This window comes from Hypanus sabinus, chromosome 10, assembly GCF_030144855.1.
Source record: "Hypanus sabinus isolate sHypSab1 chromosome 10, sHypSab1.hap1, whole genome shotgun sequence".
In the NCBI taxonomy this organism is placed as follows: Eukaryota; Metazoa; Chordata; class Chondrichthyes; order Myliobatiformes; family Dasyatidae; genus Hypanus; species Hypanus sabinus.
This window is the reverse complement of record NC_082715.1, coordinates 42,178,975-42,196,931: the sequence shown is the minus strand read 5'-3', so window position 1 is coordinate 42,196,931 and position 17,957 is coordinate 42,178,975. Positions and strand designations below refer to the sequence as shown.

Here is a 17,957-nt window from a genome sequence, read left to right as displayed (position 1 = left end):
TTTGCGTAGGATAAGGACAACAAGAACATTGGAAATATTTGCTGTTCTCTCTAAGTCACATAACATCCTGACTGAGAAATACTGTCTATCACACTTCATCATTTTCACTGTCTAAATCCTGGAGCTCCCTCCTCTGCAGGACTGTGGAAGCACTTTCACCAGATTTCACCAGCGATGGTAACTGCCTGCCACTAGCTTCTCAAAAAGAGCCAATATTTAGGTACATGGATCAAAAAGGTTTGGGTGGAAATGGGTCAACTGCAGGCAAATGGGAACAACTCATGTGGACAACTTGTTTAGCATAGATGGGATGGGCTGAAAGGCCTGTTCCTGTGCTGCATTATACTGTCTCTGAGGGAATTAGGGATGAGTACTTAACATTGTCCAGTGATGCCAGATCCCACAAAAAGGATAAATGAAAAATGTGACCAGCTTTCCACAATCTCTCCACCAGAACAGCACAACTTCTCTTTCAGGATGTTTTGAGAAGATATTGGACACTTGTGGGAGTTGCATTGCTTCATTCCTTTTTATTGTTATAGCTGTTCATGGAGCCGCACCGAAGACTAGGAGTATCTTTTTTGATTCCTTTCTAAAAGGAAAGGTGACACTAATGGGAGAAAAAGAATATGATCCAGGAGCATTTGTTTAGATCTTACTCATCTTGTCCACTTTTTTAAAAAATTCACTCAAGTAATATAATCTATAATAAGTGACAAAATGTGGAACAAAGGTAAAGGGATGTTCAACCTAGGGCAGTTCAATCCAGTGTTGGGCACTACTCTACTGATAATGAAACTCACATCTGAAATACCTAGTTTTAAATGTACTAATAGGTCTAAATATACGCACATAAAAGAAGAACAAAGTGTCTGCTCTATCTCTTAAACAATCCAACAATCCACGTAGTGTAATCAGTCATCATAATGTCGTAATGTAAGATGTCGGTTAACCTGGAAGCAATGAAGAACGTCAGCATAATTGCACTGAAACTGCACTAGAACCCAATTAGACTTCCGGCTGTTCTATGTGAAACTAGTGTTGAACTCATGACCCCTTTTTTAGTAAGGGGTAAGAGTTCATCAATTTTATGAGCTTCTAAGTGTGACTCCGATTACTACAGAGTGATTCATTAGGTTCTGTAGATTATCAAGGCACATAAACACATCCTCTCTTCAACTAAAACACCAGGGGTACATTTTACTCCATTAAGGAAATAATTGTTTGATTTAGAATGAAAGTATAGTGAAAGAATTTATATGTGTAGGGAAGGAAATTTATGTTTATGAAATAAGTACTTGGATCAACTCCTGGAGTTAAAGGAAATGGACAGAATTTTTTTGAAAACACAGGTATACTATCACACTGTAAAACTAATCAGCAGATAAATATATCCACTATATTAAGGCTTTGCATTGCTCTGGATTGACCATGGATGTTGCTTCCTAACTGCCTACATAATATACAAGTCAATGTGCAAACCAGGGCAGTATGATATGGAGAGCAAGCTGTGACCTATGCAGCAGGCTCCCCTCTCCATGCAGCTGATGGAGCATGGAGCTCCATCAAGGAACAAAGGAACAGCAGAGCCTGATCCGGTTTGACATCAGCATCATCGAACTCAGAGTTGCCACTCAGCATTGAACTCAACATAGAACTGTCTTAGAGACACCAGCTCCAGATTTTTTCCTCACAAACCCTTCCCTGTGAATGGTTAGAGCCGAAGGTTATAGTGGAGGTTTGAGATCAGAGATTTCCTTTCCCTAGATGAGCTGCCATCCGCAGCTGACAAGCTCCGTCTGCCCGAAGTGACTGGTTTTAAAGTGCCAGCATTCTCCTGTCAGTAGAAACAGTTCCACGGGGCTTAGTAGCTAACCCACAAGTGAAGGTCAGGAGCTGGACATGGTTGTCAGTGGCTTTCTGAGACGTACTCTATTGGGAGCATTTAATAGGGAGTGGGAGCATATCCCTACTACCTTAAACTGGCTATGACAACCTTAAGGAACCACATCTACTATACAACAGAGCAAAAATTAACTTTAATGGCATTCTAAGATTTTATGACATTAAATTAAAATAAAACATTGTTTAGTATTTAGCTCAATGTGAGGATTCAGATGACATGACATAACCATGGTCATGACAGAAGGGACTGAATGAGAATATGCGAGTTTCCATTAGCTGTGTCAAATGGTAATAATCATATTTAGCTTTGGAAGTGGGACCAATTTTAAGTAATGTTCCAAAATACTTGGAACAAAGTACTTTTACAGTCATTGTCATAGTGTTTCACAAATCAAAGTTAGTCCACTTTAATACAGATTATTTACTCTTTTATGCCTAATCTGGATTTGAATCCAAGTTCTTGAGGCTTCTCTATTTATTGGTTCCTGACCAGAATAAATGCTTTCATATTTCTAAAATCTGCATTTGGTTTGTTTTGGGACTACTTTGCATTATAGTAACAAGTAATTAACAAAGATTAAGTACATTTTCTCGCCCTGCCGCCAAATCAGCACAGATTTCGAAAGATTTTGGTTCTTTTCCAGTTATGCACAAAAAAAATGTTGCGCTCTGGTATAGATTTGCAAGCTGATCTGTAAAATCACACCTGCCCATTACTTACTAAGAGTTCCTCTACATCTGGAAGAGAAATGGTTTGATCATTAAGTGGCTGGCCACCATGAAAGGGTATTACTTTCAATCGGCACATAGAAGTCAATTAGACTCTTAAACTGCAAGCGAATGTGATGTCTGTCTGCTATACTTGTCTTTTGGTCACAAAATACTTTGGGATCCTGCTGAGGGGTAAATGCTCTTTTACAGCTTTAGCTGCAGTTATTGTGTAAACACAGTAAAGTTTTATGAGAAAAATCACTAGTTTACCAGTGAAGTTGACAGCTCTTTGCCTCCTTTACAGAAAACAGGTATGGTATAAATGAGTAAATGTGAATTTTATTAATTTTTTTGTGTATGGCTGTCATTAGAAATATTCAGAAATTAACAGAACTTCCTGACATTAGTAAATCAGGAAGGTTTATTCCACAGCCGCTGGGCCTCAGTAATGATGGAAGAACGAAACATCTAAGGTAAATACTTACTAGTTTCTCCTGATCAGTCATCCAAAGAAGAGTGATGGAGTAGAAAATAGCACTTCATATGTGTGTAGGCAGGGTGTTACGGGATGGTTTCTGTAAGTCTTAAGAAGTTTCATTTTAGAGATTATATGTTTTGTGAAATGTTTTGAGGACCTAAGTGAAGATCAGTCAAAAAACTAAGCTAATATATCTAGTTTCCAAACCAACAACTTAGAGAATAAAAAACATTCTTGGTGTCAAAGTCATGGATACATTTTTAAACTAACAATGGGGATTATATAATTTGGAAGTAAAAATTCTAATTTACTCACATATGTGAAGGAAAAAAGTGCATTATTATCCACAATTTATGATGACTCTTCTGCTTGGATATTTCAGTGATATCCCTTTCTTCTGATTTAGGAATTAAATAGAACCAATCCCATTTATTAGTTTGTTTTTCTCTACCATCATCCCAAATATCTAATTACAAGATGTGAATTGATTGTTCATACAGATCACCAGTCTGCTGATCCTGATAAGCAATATTCTAATAACATAACATGTTCAAAGCTCCCTGTGTCTCCATTCAAATTTTACCCATCAACCAAACCAAATGGAGTCCATTACTTGCTGACAATTAGAACAAGCCTCAACACCAAAATGCCTTGGTCTATTTGCTCAAAATGGTTTTGAGGCTTGACGTTAGCTAATTTCAGTAAATATTCTGAGCTCCAAGTCTACTGGGTACTGGCACCCAAGAAGAGATGAGACCTGGGGCAAATCAACTAAGATCATATTGAATGTGGAGTTGACTTAATTACTCTTCATGCTGTCATCATGTTCATATGTCTTCAAAGTAAATCCATACAAAGAAAACTAAGGAAAGTACCATGCAAGAGTATGTGGAAAAGCTTTAAGGGATTTTGCGCTAATCTATTAAAGCTAACAAATAGATTTTTAATGGCCTGTTGACAGAGAAGTGCTATAATTCACTTGATCAGATTAACAGCAAGTTTATCCCTTTTTAAAGGAACTACCTTTTTAGATTTAGATTTAACATTTTTAAAGAGGCCTTTCTTGAAGAGCAATAACAAATGGACAGTACAAAGCATAAATCCTACTGAGAAGGTAAACCCCTGTCTAGTGAACTAGTGAATTGACTGCACATTATACCACCCATCCAATATTTTGTCTTCCATTTCCTTCGCATCCAAATATATAGGCACTGTTTTCCCAAAGACCACCAAGACTATATAGACTGCAGATCATAGTATCAATTCCACTGAAAACAGACCTCCCTTGCGAAGAGTCCCAGTCCTTGAAATTCAACCCAACTTCTCTTTCCACAATTGCTACCTGACCTGCTAAGTGTTTCCAACATTTTCTGTTTTTTTTTATTTTTCTCACTGCCAGATATACTGAACATCTGAAAAGTTTTTTACGCAGGACGGTAAAAGTTGAGGTTCAACTTCCAAGAGTTTCCTGTCTTCTTTCTCAGATGTTTTGAAAGATAGCAACTGAAGGAGTCTAAACCAATCATTAGCTCTAGCTAATTAGAGTAGGTCAATCAGAGATGAATAAAATTCCTAGAAACCATAGCTTGTCAGCTGCATTGTACTTGGCTCTCAGACCTGCTAGAAGTGTACAAAGCAGTGCTTACAGTGGCAGTATGTCAGAATTAATGAAGTATGGTATTGCCCTCATCTACAAGCAGAGGGAAAAAATCAGAAATTGACAGCCAATTTAAATGATTAATGAGCACTACAAAATTCCATCCAATGTTGCCAATAGAGCCAAGTCAAATTAAGGGCTGATAATTCATTCAGTTTAGATCTGTGCTGTACTTGTCAGATGGTTCTCCAGTTACCTTGTCGAGTCCAAATTCCCACCCCACCCCTTCCAACCCTTCTCTGGGGTTTTGTTCATGATGTCTCTTTGGAAGACCACTTCTGATCTCCAGATGAAATGGAAGTCTTGTCAGTTGACTGCTGCAGTGCAACACTAAAGGCACCTCGCAGCTTAAGAATGCATTTATTGCAACAAAACAGAAGGGTTCACTGCAGTCATAATCCTGGCTTTCACTTCAGTTTGGCTGTAAACTCCATCAACCTCTTAGTGCCCTTGGTACCTGCCCCAGCTTTGAATTATATTTCCACAGACAAAGCATTGTCAGAATGATCATCAAAGAACATGACCTCATTTTTACTGTGATTGACTCTGGTGCCCAGATCAGGTCTTCGATGCTCAAAGACCTACAAACTGACAGTTGATCCATGTCAATTATGTCAATCATGCGCAGAGAAACTTTGAAGGAAGTGTTTGAAACTGTTATTTACATCTTTATTAGTTTTTTTCCTCAATAAAACCTCTGTTTATGAGAAATCAATTCTTAGATGTTCATCAACTGAACCAAACTGCACCCAAACAAGCATTCAAATATCAAACAATATCACTCATTTCAATTCAGAGTGAATGAAACAAAATTAATTTCTTAATTCTAGTTAAGTTAAAATGCCTTTTAAAAAGCTCAATTGACTTAGAAGGAAACATAATAATTAAATATTAACTTTGGAGCCTCATTCTCCACAGACAAAAGAAAGCTTGACGTTCACTGGAGTTGCAACTTCAATTTCAGTATAAAATTCCTTCCAAGAACAAAGAAATTCACAAATTAAGAAAAAAAAATACTTCATCATTCAACAAACATTTGATCCATGAAAAGCAAAACTGTCAGCTTGTGAGTTTGGGAAGCCACAAAACACTCATACCAGCTAAATGAATACATGTTACAAGATTTCAGAAGAACAGAAACAAATGCAAGATGAACATTTCCAACAACAAATAACATTGCAAAAAGTTAACAGCATTCAGCTATCTGCATAACAGTGAAAAATATTGAACACAAACTACAGACACTTTTTGACAATGTGGCATTACACAAGGAAGATTCATTTTCGAAACCACTGCATCAAAATATTCCTCAAAGTTGAAACACAATTATGCATGCTTTAAAGAGCCTTTAAAAGCTAAAGCTTTACACCAAAGGAATCAATATCAGTCAATCTTTCAATTGCTCGAAGTCCACACCCCCATCTACCCTGCAAAGCATTTCATATACTAAACACATGACAGAATACCCACTTTTTGAGGTTTAAGTGCTTTATTTACATCATAAATCTTTCAGAAACTGTGCCTAGAAAAGTTCATACATCTATTGATCCATTGTGTTCGGGATTCAGTGTTGCTGAGCAGAGAGATTTCAGGATCCAAGATCATAGTTCCTTGAACTTGGCTATACAGGTTGATAAAGTGGTCAAAAAGGCTTACGGAAGGCTTGCTTTTATTAGTCAAGGCATTTTCAGTTCAAAACTCAGGAGGTTATGTTGCAACTTTATAAAACTCTGGTTATTCCACATCTGGAGTATTGCATACAGTTCTGGTCACCTCACTATATAGAGGCTTTGGAGAGGGTGCAGAAGAGATGCTGCCTGGTTTAGAGGGCAGGTGCTAGCATGACAGGCTCTATATAAGTGAGAGGTAAGTGTTTTCACTGAGAGTCATGGATGCCCGGAATGCACTGCCTTGTAGGGTGGTACAGGCAAATACTTTAGAGGCTGTAAGAGATATTTGGATAGGCACATAGATGTAAGGAAGATGGAGGAATATGGACATAGTTGCTTTGCTGCACACTTGAGTGCTTGGTGGAGGGTGCCAATGCATTTTTGCTGGTGGGGGAGGGGGGTCTTGCCTTGCTGCTGGTTCTCTGTGGGTGAGGGAATTGGGGTAGCTTTGGGGTTCTAACATTTATCTGTCATTCATTCTTTGTTTTTGTAGATGTTTGCAAAGAAAAAGAATTTCAGGATGTATATTGTATACATTTCTCTGACATTAAATGTACCTATTTAAACCTATCAGTGTAGGTAGAAGGGGTATTACCAGGTTCTGATATGGCCCAAGTGCGGAGGGAGAGACGCTGAAGCAGGTCGGTAATTCACAAACTTTAATGCAAACAGTGTTAGGGGGAAAATAAACAATAAACACTTGGCCAAATAGAGCCATTAACTAAAATTCTCAAATGGGAAATGAAGCCTACAATAATGTTTAGAAAATCTAAACATTAAACAAATACCACTCGTCTTCAGTCAGTTGACTCGGAAGTCCAATTTCTCAGGGAAGGCTGAAAGCAAACAGGCAACGAAGCATTACTGCACTCTGCCCAAGTCTTGACAAGCATTATGATGACAAGTATGGAGTTAAATACTATCATGATTAAATAATAATTAGCTGACACATGAAAATTCACAAGCGCAATTTCCATATCTACCCCGCTGCCAAATTCGTGGTTGTGACAAGGGATAATGTTCGTGTGTTTTTGATTTGCTTTTTAGCTGGTTCAGCAGAACATTGCAGGCTGATTGACCAGTCCGTGTGCTGTATTATTCCATATTCAACGTTCATAGCCCGCACCACCACTACCACCATCCCTTCAGTTCTTGTTGATTACAAAACCTGTATGCTCTTGGATGGTACTGGCCCTGCTATTACTAATGTAAGCTCCACACAATGTTCAGATGTCCAAGCAATGTGCACAAAATACTAGAGGAACTCAGCAGGCCCGGCCGCATCTATGGTAAAGAGTATAGTCGACAGTTCAGGCTGAAACATTGACTACTCTTTTCCTGGCCTGGCCTTATGCTGCCTGGCCTGCTGAGTTCCTCCAGCATTTTGTGAGTGTCACTTGGATTTCCAGCATCTGCAGATTTTCTCTTGTTAATGTTCTGATGTCAACAGCTTACAGGGCTTTGCTCAAATGTGTCAGAAATTTACTTCATTGAGAAGCGAAGTCTGGACTAATGATTATCAGGAGATTGATCAGATTGAAAGAGATCATAGAAAGCCAAAAGTGGCAAGTGATAAGTGTGAATGTAAAGGTAGACTGTGCCTGATAATTTTACTGCATCCATTAATGTTTATAAAATCAAATAGTTTGTTCTGAATACTTTTAGCCAGCCTATATATTTCCTTTGTTAGAAGAGACTAAAATTCCCATCAAACGTTTCAGAAGAGCAGTTCAAATCATTTTCAAATGCAAAATCCTACATGACATGGAATCACCGTGGAAACATCTGGGGAATAATTCTGGTTTAGCCATTGAGCACCCAGAATTATAATAACTATCCATGCAGTCTGTATGAATGGTGAAATTAGGACAAACCTTCTGAATGGCAACTTCAAAATTAGGTGTCATTAATTTAAGCATAATATAAATTCCCTGAATTATTTTAACTTTACGCATGGACCACCTTGGACTAGAATTTGTCTTTTATGCTGACTATTCAGTAAGGGTTCCTCTCTGCGTGCCCATCTTGTGACTTTTGCTGACACTATGCAGAAAAATGTGGCAGTAGGTTTGGGCTGCCTCCTTAAGTTACTAATGGATGTCATTGAGGAGGCTCACACATGAACTCCAGTAATTTGACAAAGATTTCAGAGACTAACTGGCATCTGTGGAACCACGTCCAACATAAATTAGGACGAGATAGGGAGTTTCACCAGTAAGTCTTTAAGGGTATTGCGTTTTTAATTTTCATTAAATCAAGTAAGAGTTAACACATGTTGTCATTCATTGCATTGAATGCACTGCTTTCATGTTGCGCAGGATAGCTGAGAACTTCTCCAAGGCAAGATAAAATATAGCCAAGTATATTTGTCATTAACTCTGTGTTACCCTCCCCCTCTTACTTTAAAGGGCATCTTCAAAGTGGATTTTGTCACAAGATAGTTACTGGGAAACTCAATGACTGTTGAAATACCATGGCAATATTTTTCCTCAGACCATTCAATGAAGATCCATGGTTGATAATACCAGGCTCTCGTTTCTTGAGAATTAGTTAGAAATTAAACCAGAACAGGAAAAATACATTGTGCATACATGTAACATAAAATGACTGAAATCAGAGCATCCCAGACTTACTGTACTAAAAAAGGAACTCAATATTTGATTGTTACAACTTCTGATGTCAGATAACTACATTGGTTAGGTTATAGTCCTGAAATACAATCTAGCCTGTTTTCTGCATATCGAGCATAGAAAGCCGTGGTCAAAATAAATTCTAACAGACAGATGGAGACCAATTGAATGATTAGATGGATTTATAGTTAAGATAAATAATTATATAGAAATTTAACTTCTGGAAATTCGTGTTGAAATATCATTGAATAAATGTCAAAGAGTTTACCTTGTTTAATGAAAAGGAAACAATTCTTGTAATAATAAATAGCAATGTCGCTGTAAAAGTTTATGTTGTGTGAAATGCTCTAATTGATGTCAGATTTCTGAACAATGTTTAAAGGACTGATGATGCAGCAAACAGAGGTTGGCCTGAAAATTAACAGAGTTTGGACAAGGTGAAAGTAGGAAGTATTAGGGAAGTAATGTTTTCTGTTCAAAAATATATAAATTGAACAGTTTGCAATTAACATCTGTAGAAGATATAAAAACTAAAACTCATATTGCCAGTAAATCTCAGGGTTCTCACATGCATAGTTTTCAGCTAATTGGGTGTAATCGGAATTTACTGCATAACCTTTCTACTATAAATGCAAAATAAAACTTTATTACTCTTGTAAAATACAAGCTGTGTAGTCTGATGCTCCTGTGCACCAAAGATTTTAATCGTTCCCTCCACTCTGAATTAAATGAGTCAAGTCAGTGCTTAGCTACTTTCCAGATATTTGTTTAAGCACCTAAAATGCTGAAAGGGAAGCAAAAGCAATAAAGGAAAAATGACAAAGTTTAACTTAAGTTTAACAGAGAATGTCAAAAATATATAACAGACTCAGATCAGTATTTGAAACAGATAAGTATATTAATATGTCAGAAATTGAATTCCGCATGATTGCATGTTCTGACTGGTGGGTGTTATTAAATGAAAATTTTCCTGATAAACCACTGCTGCTATTTCTGATTGACTATACCCAAAACATCCATGCCATTTAATTTCTCATTTACTTTTTAATCTTAAATGATTAAATTGTACATGATCCAGGGAAGACCAAATAAATATTGTTTTACTGCTGTACTTTATTGAAAGTCTTGGGAATATTCATGCCCTATCCAAAATCTTAGTGTCTAGAATAGTTTTTGATGTTAACATTCAAAATGGAAATTGCCAATAGAAGTACAGTACTTGGAATATGAGAAACCTGGTAATTATTTTACTTGAATTACTTATTGGAGCATTCAACATGAACTTAAAAATTGGATACTGTTCCCACACCAGAAGGGCCTGTCCCATACTGTATCTCTAAATAAATAAATAAACATTTAAATGATGGCTTGTATCAATGTGGTCACTATCACTATCATAGGCAGCCCCAATGCATTTCATTGACCATAAATTTTATTTTGAACTGCAGTCAATATCAAATGCTAAATTGCTTCTTTTCCACCTCTAAGCAAATCCATTGGATCTATTTTGGGAAACAAATTTCAAAAGCTCAGCTAACATTACTTTAAGGAAATCAATCAGCCATGATGAAATGGTGGAGTAGACTCAATGGGTCAAATGATCTAATTCTGTTCCTATTTCCTATGGGCTTATAACATTTACATGAGTGCATGAGGGTTTTTCTTTTCAATATGCATGGGCTTCCACCACAGCTTAGCACCAGATCATGATTAGAAAAACATCTAATTGTTTTAAAAGAAATTAAATTAAATGGAAGCATCTAATTATCATTTTACCTTATTCACAAAGATAGTGAAAATTCTGTCATTTAATGAATCAGAATCAGATACAGGTTTGATGAATGAACTCTTCTTAGGCTTCCAGCTGGGTACAGGTATTGATTATAAACAACATTATAATAACCCTTAAGAAGACAGCAGAGTTTGTTATCGAAACATCGGTTATAATCAATATTATACCCGACTTGAAGCCCTAGAAGAATTTATTTGTCATATACACCAGGAAAACACTGGATCTTTTTTAAGATTTACATTTATTATCATTGTCTTAAATTTATCATTAGGCAGTAAAGTGCAGAAACATCAAATTACTTTAAATTATGAAATAAATAAGTAGTGCAAAGAAAAGGGAACATGAGGTAGTGTTTATAGGTTCATGGACTGTGCAGAAATCAGATGACAGAGGGGAGAAGCCTGTTTCTGAATTGTGAGTCTGCCTCTTGCCATCATGTGCATTGCAGTCGTGCAATGCAGACAGTCAGAATGCCCTCCACCTTACATCCATAGATAAAGTACTTAAATGGTCAGGTAGAGTGAGTCATAACCACAATAACATTTTCGCATGACCCACCTCATTCATTGTGGTTAAGTGCATCCTCTTCATTGAATCCTATCCGGTAACAGTTTGAAAATTTGCAACCATTTCTCTGAAGTCACCTCTGATATCTTTGCTGATTTGGCTTCTCTGGTTCCTGGTACCTCCACTAATGGAAGCCTCTCCTCTTGATTCACCCTGTGTGTACACTTCATTACTTTAAACATCTGGAGAAGGATTGCTAGCTAGTCTCATTTATAACCAGTGAAAAAATGCAGAGATGTAGCTTCACTAAAATAATTCAAAGTGAACTGTTCGACCTTCTTCAGAAAAGAAACTGAGCACAGACCTGCAAGCGCCTGTTGCTTCCTTCAAGATGTGAATGCGTTGCTGCGCTGAAAAATTTCTAAGCAGCACTTTGATGCAATGAATTCATCTCCGTGAACAGTATGCAAGACAAGTTTCTCACTGTATGTGACAACAATAATAAAGCAAACCTATTTATGTCAGCACTAAGATCTCTGTTTAATGACACCATGTTGCCTGACAGTAGAAGTTATTGCTGGCTTTACTTTGCCAAAACTCCCAAGAAATTTGGGGGATTTTTAATCCAATCCAGGCAGTAATATTCTTAAGAGATGCCTCAACCACTTCTACTGGCAAATCCATTTGAACTTTTAGATGGCTTTGTAATTTGCTTAAACAAATCCAGCAAAGTCCCTCCACAAATATGCAGACTGGCCAACTAGTAAATGAAAGCCCAGATGTTGCTTGTCTTTCACTCCTTGTCATTCTGGGCAGAAGCAAGTCAGCCAACATGACAATGAAGCTATGAATTTGCTCTTGTTTCAATCCCTTTTCCATAACATAGTTTACTGTTGCCCTGTACGGAATTGGGATCCATGATAGACATTTCAGCTTTTACAAAAAAAATGTAAATTGGAGTTCAAAGTTTAAAGTAAATTATCCTCAAAGTACATATATGTCAGCATACCTGAGATTTGCTTCGTACAAGCATTCACAGTAGAATAAATAGATACAATTGAATCAATGATAAACAACATACAAAGGCATTTCCATTCCAACTTCAGGATTTAAAACTAATAGCTGCAGAAAATGAAACCGTATTTTGTCACAAGGGTCAATTCTATTCAGAACTTCTCAGAAAAACAAAAGAATAGCCTGTGCTTATGTGGAGAAAGACCTGGAAAATATTCAGGACTATTCACATAGCGTTTACATTACACAAATCAGATAATGTCCATTTCCAGTAAAGGGGCCCAGCCAATTTCCCTTGATATCCAATGACAATACCATCGCTGAATTCCTTTTCATCAACATTCTGCTGGATCACCAGTTAATAGAAATTAGATCTTATTTGTGACATAACTGTTGTACCTACAGTAAAAAACAGGAGTGCATCTTCTGAGGTAAGTTTTTTATTACCAGGCTCACAAAAATCTTCCCTCCATCTGCAAGATACTAGTCCAGAGGAATATTCCCCTTGTCTTGAATGAGTACAGCTGCAACAATATTAAAGAAGCATATTACCATCCAAGGCAAAACAGTCTGCTTGATTGGCATTCCCTTCTACATCCCAATGAGTGGATGAAATATTGCTGGATCAGAACTATTGGCATTCGGTCATTCACAAATGATAAGTCATGGACTTCTGCTGAAGCATTGGCAAGAGTACTCAGTGGAGCACAGTTTTGCTCCAACTCTTCAGCATTAATTGTTACTCTGTTCTTAGGTTCGACCAGAGCAGTATAAAATCATAGGTTCCATTCATCTGAATGAGGAAGTTAAGTGCTTTTAAAATAGTTTGCTTTCTTTTAGTGGTTTTAATAATATTAATTTTCAGTTTCCCAATTTACATCATTTTACTAGTCTTTTAGTGCCTCTGAATGTTGGAAACATTGAAAACATATTTCTTTGCCACTTTAACTATGAAGGTGGTGTTTCAGTTAAGACTTCAAGATGACACCGTGCAAGGTCTCCTCACTGCTAGGACATTATACCCATTGTGGTAGGCCTCCAGAATCTAGAGATCTACAGCAAGATTCTACCTGTGTCCCTGTACTGGTTAGGTACAGCATGCGGTGGAGCATAGATGACGATTTTGTGTCCTTCTAGAGCAGTGGTTCTCAAAGTGGGAGATATCAGCCCCTCACTGTGTTGTGACAGTTTCTAAGGGGACCATAGAGATAAAGGGATGGTGGGGAGAGGAGATGTGCTCAGTTGCAACAGGAGAAGCTGAGGGATTACAGGATTAATTTAAAAAATGAATTACTTATTATAAGCAATTGGTCCTCAGTGCCTTATCATTGATAATAATGATCATATAATCACCTCATCTCTAGCTAATGCCCCATTCTCTTAGATTTTACTCAAAGTGCATTATTGTTTTTGAAAAGAAATGTGATACTCTGTATTTAGCATATCATGGACTGAAGAAATTGTGTTATATCCAGGCCCAGCTCACAAATTATTGCTATTCACTACTGAAATGCAATGTTAGCTTGTATGATTTCCATACTCTAATCATGTACTGTGAAATAGGATATGTGGTTTAATGGGGCAAAGGTCAGAATCAGCCCTTTCAAATGATCTTGACTGCATTTCACTAGCCCAAAGTCCAACCAAGATATTGCTGCCCAACTTTATGTACCTTCAGGCACAGGCAGACTCAAAGGGTCAGAAAGCTATGATTCCCTTTTATTGATTTCAGTACTTGAGATTGGACTGAAATGTTAGGCAATTTACTGTGGTCAATAATCCATAATGAAAATGGCAGAAAGGGACCAATTGCAAAACAATTATAGTTCATATAGTGTGGAGTATCTGAAATGGATTTATACCAGGACCAAGCAACCAACAGCAACCAGTAAGTCTGCTGTCTGAAAAAGCTTTTTCAAATGAGTCAATGAAACCATCCAGACTCCTTGAACATTTGAAGAGAATACACACTGATAAAGCAAACAAGAACCTGGCTTATTTTCAGTCACTTTGTGAAAACTTTCAGAAACTGAAAACACTTCAAAATATGTTTGCCAGTACTTCACAACAAAACAGTGATGGTTTGCGTGCTTCGTACTTTTCATTGCTCATTGCTAAATCTGGAAAGCCCCATACAATCGGAGAAGAACTGACTCTGCCAGCTGTAAGGGAGGTTCTGAGTACAGATCTACATAAGTCTCCAGACCAAATAATTAAAATGATTCTACTCAGCATTAACTCTGCTCGAAGACAAATCGACAAAGTGTCTGAGAATATGGAAGTCACATTGCGCAACATACTTAGGAAAACAGAATTTATTCTGCAGGTGGATGAGTCATCTTTGTCAGGCAACAAATCTTTGCTTCTTGGTTACGTTCACTTCCTATAAGATGAAATCATGGTTCAAGAGCTGTTATTTGCAAAGGGACTAGAAACAGATATGAAGGGAGAGTCAGTATGTCGGGTTGTTGATAAATTTTTCAAAGAGAAGGACATTTTGCTCACCAACATTCTTGTTTGTGCAACAGATGGGTCGCCATCAATGTTTTGAAAAAGGCTGCATCTAACATATTTACCATTCAGTGTGTAATTCACAGAAAACATCTTTTCCCAAAATGCCGAAGTGTCAGCTGTACAAACCATTAAATACCGTTATCACAGCGGTAAATAAAATCAAGTCCCATGCTCTCAATTCTTGTATTTTTTAAGAGCTTTGAATTGAAAATGATGAACTGTTTAAATGCTTGCTGTTGAACACACAAGTTAGATAGCTCTCAAAAGCAAACCACCAGAGACAACATACACATAATACTGGAGGAACTCAGCAGGTCAGGAAGGATCTTTGGAAATGAACAGTCAATGCAGTGGGCCAAGATCCTTCTTCAGTAGTAGAAAAGAAGGGGGAAGATGCCAGAAATAAAAAAGCTGGGGGAGAGAAATAAAGTTAGCTAGAAGGTGATAGGTGAACCAGTTGAGTAGAAAAGGTAATGAGCTGGAGATGAAGGAATTTGATAGGAGAGGAGAGTGGACCATGGGAAAAAGGGATAGAGAAAGGCTACCAGGGTAGGTGATAGGTAGGTGAGAAGAGGTAAGAGACCAGAGTGGGGAATAGAAGAGTGGAGGGGGAAAATTTTTTTAACCTGAAGGTGAAATTGATGTTCATGCCATCAGGTTGGAGGCTATGCCAATGGGATAGAAGCTGTTGCTCCTCCACCCTGAGGGTGGCCTCATCATGGCAAAAGAGGCCATGGACTGACATGTCAGAAAGGGGAATGGGTACTGGAGTTAAAATGTTGGGCCACCTGGAAGTTGTGCTTTTGGTGGATGCAGAGGAAGTGCTCAATGAAGTTGTTCCCCAGTTTACGATGGGTCTCATTAATGTAGTGGAGGCTGCATCAGGAGCACCAGATACAGTAGATGACCCCGGTAGATTCACTGGTGAAGTGTTGCCTCACCTGGACGGTCTTTTTGGGGCCTTAGATGGAGGCAAGGGAAGAGGTGACTGGGCAAGTGTAGCATTTTGGCTGCTTGCAGGAATAAGTGCTGGGAGGGAGAATAATGAGGAAAGACAAGTGGACAAGGGAATCATGGTGCGTGTGTGATCCCTGTGGAAAGCAAAAAGTTGGGGGAGGTAAAGATGTGTTTTGTGGTAGGATTCCTTTGGATATGATGGCGGTTGCAGAGAATGGTCTGTTGGATGCAGAGGCTCATAGGGTAGTAGCTAAGGACAGGAGGAACTCTATCACATTTAAGGAATATGAGGTGAGCCCAGATATCCAGGAAATAGAGAAGATGCGAGTGAGGACAGAGGAAGGGAAAGCCTGTTCTTTGAAGAAGGAGGACACCTCTGATGTCCTGGAAACGAAAGCCTCATCCTGAGAGCAACTGCAATGGAGATGAAGGAACTGGGAAAAGGGAATAACATTTTTTACATGAGACAGAGGGTGAAGAGGTTTACTCAAGATAGCCTTGGGAAAAGTAGATTTATAGAAGATGTCAAACAGTTTGTCTCCAGAGATGGGGACAGAGAGATTGAGAATGGGGAAGGAGGTGTCAGAAATGGACCAAGTGAATTTGAGGGCAGGATGAAAGTTGGAGGTAAGGTTGATGAAATTGACGAGCTCAGCATGAAATGTATTGGGAAGGGACTGAACCAAACTTGATAGAACGGAGTCAAGGTATGAGGACATGAGTTCAGATGGCAGGAGCAGGCACAGACAATGGGCCTACCCAGACAGGCAGCTTTATGGATCTTGGGTAAGAAGTAGAAGCGAGCAGTGCAGGGTAAGGGAACTATTAATTAGGTAGTGGAGATAAGAGTTCTCCAGAGTTGATGATGTCGGAGACAGTTTTCTTTTGGTCTGGAATGGGAACCTTTTCAAAGGGTAGGTATGAGGAGGTGTCTGAAAGTTGCCAACTGGCCTCAGCAAAGTAGAGATCAGTCTGCCAATTACAACAGCACTCCTTTGTCTGTGGGTTTGATGGTAAGTTTGGGATAGATGCAGAGAGAGTGGAGGACAATGCATTCAAAGGAAATAAGGTTCGAGAAAGAGAGAGGAGTGCTGAAGTTGAGCCAGACAATGTCTCATCGGCAATTAGAGATAAAAAGGTCCAAGGCAAACAGAAAACCAGAATGGGGTGAACAAGAAGGGAAGGGGTTTTGGAGATTGGAGAAGGGATCATCGGTGTGGGATAGGGAATTCTCACTGAAGAAGTGGACTCAGAGACAGAGGCAACAGAAGAAGAGTTCAGCGCAATGGTGGGCTTAGAACTCACTTGGTGTGGGTGAAGGGGGTCAAAGAACCTTGTTCTGGACAGAATGCTCCATCTCAGAGACTGGAGGGTCAGTGGAAATGGTGAAGATGCAGGTGAAGGGGAACAAAGATAACTGCCAACACACTTCTATGCACTTTCTGAAAATGGGATGAAATTCTTTGAAGACTAGAATGCTTCATTCAGTAATCAACTCAAGAACATTAGGCATGACATTGCTTATCTTTCAGAATTACTTGAAAAGTTTAACGAAATCAGTCTTCAATTGCAAGTATATAATGTGAACCTTATAAAAGTCAAATCAGTCATCTCCACTTTTCTGTCCAAGTTAATCATATTTAAGTGCAATGTTGATTGTAGCAACCTTTTCCAATTTTGGAGCCTTTCTAAATTGGGAAAGAAAGAAAGATGACAATCCTCAAGAATACTGTGCCCACCTGGGTGAGTTGCATAAAGACTTGTCAGAGATATTTCAGGATCTTCTCTCAATCCAAATTGCAGATCGGGTAATAAGTCCACTCCTGAACACTTACAGTGAAGAATTACCAGGTAGGAATGAGGAAGAACTGATCTCGCTACAAAATTACTTTGAGCCGAGGCCGAGGTTCAACCAATTTTATCAAGATTCTTCAGTGCAAAAAGAAATCTCTGAACAATATATTGACAATGTATGTTCTTTATTTCCTTTACAACATAATATGAGCATAGTTTCAGTGCAGTTGCCCAACTTCGTTTAAAGCAATAAAGCAGGCTGCAAATTACTGAACGTGGGGATCTGAGACCCCTTCTGAGTGATGTTCATCCTGATGTTGAGGAGCTG

The 17,957-nt window shown here is 38.3% G+C and overlaps 1 pseudogene; it reads left to right on the top strand.

Annotated features, from left to right (window-relative positions):
- The first annotated feature begins 14,222 nt into the window (after window positions 1-14,222).
- LOC132400426 (uncharacterized) lies at window positions 14,223-14,915 on the top strand (annotated as a pseudogene).
- Window positions 14,916-17,957: the final 3,042 nt, after the last annotated feature.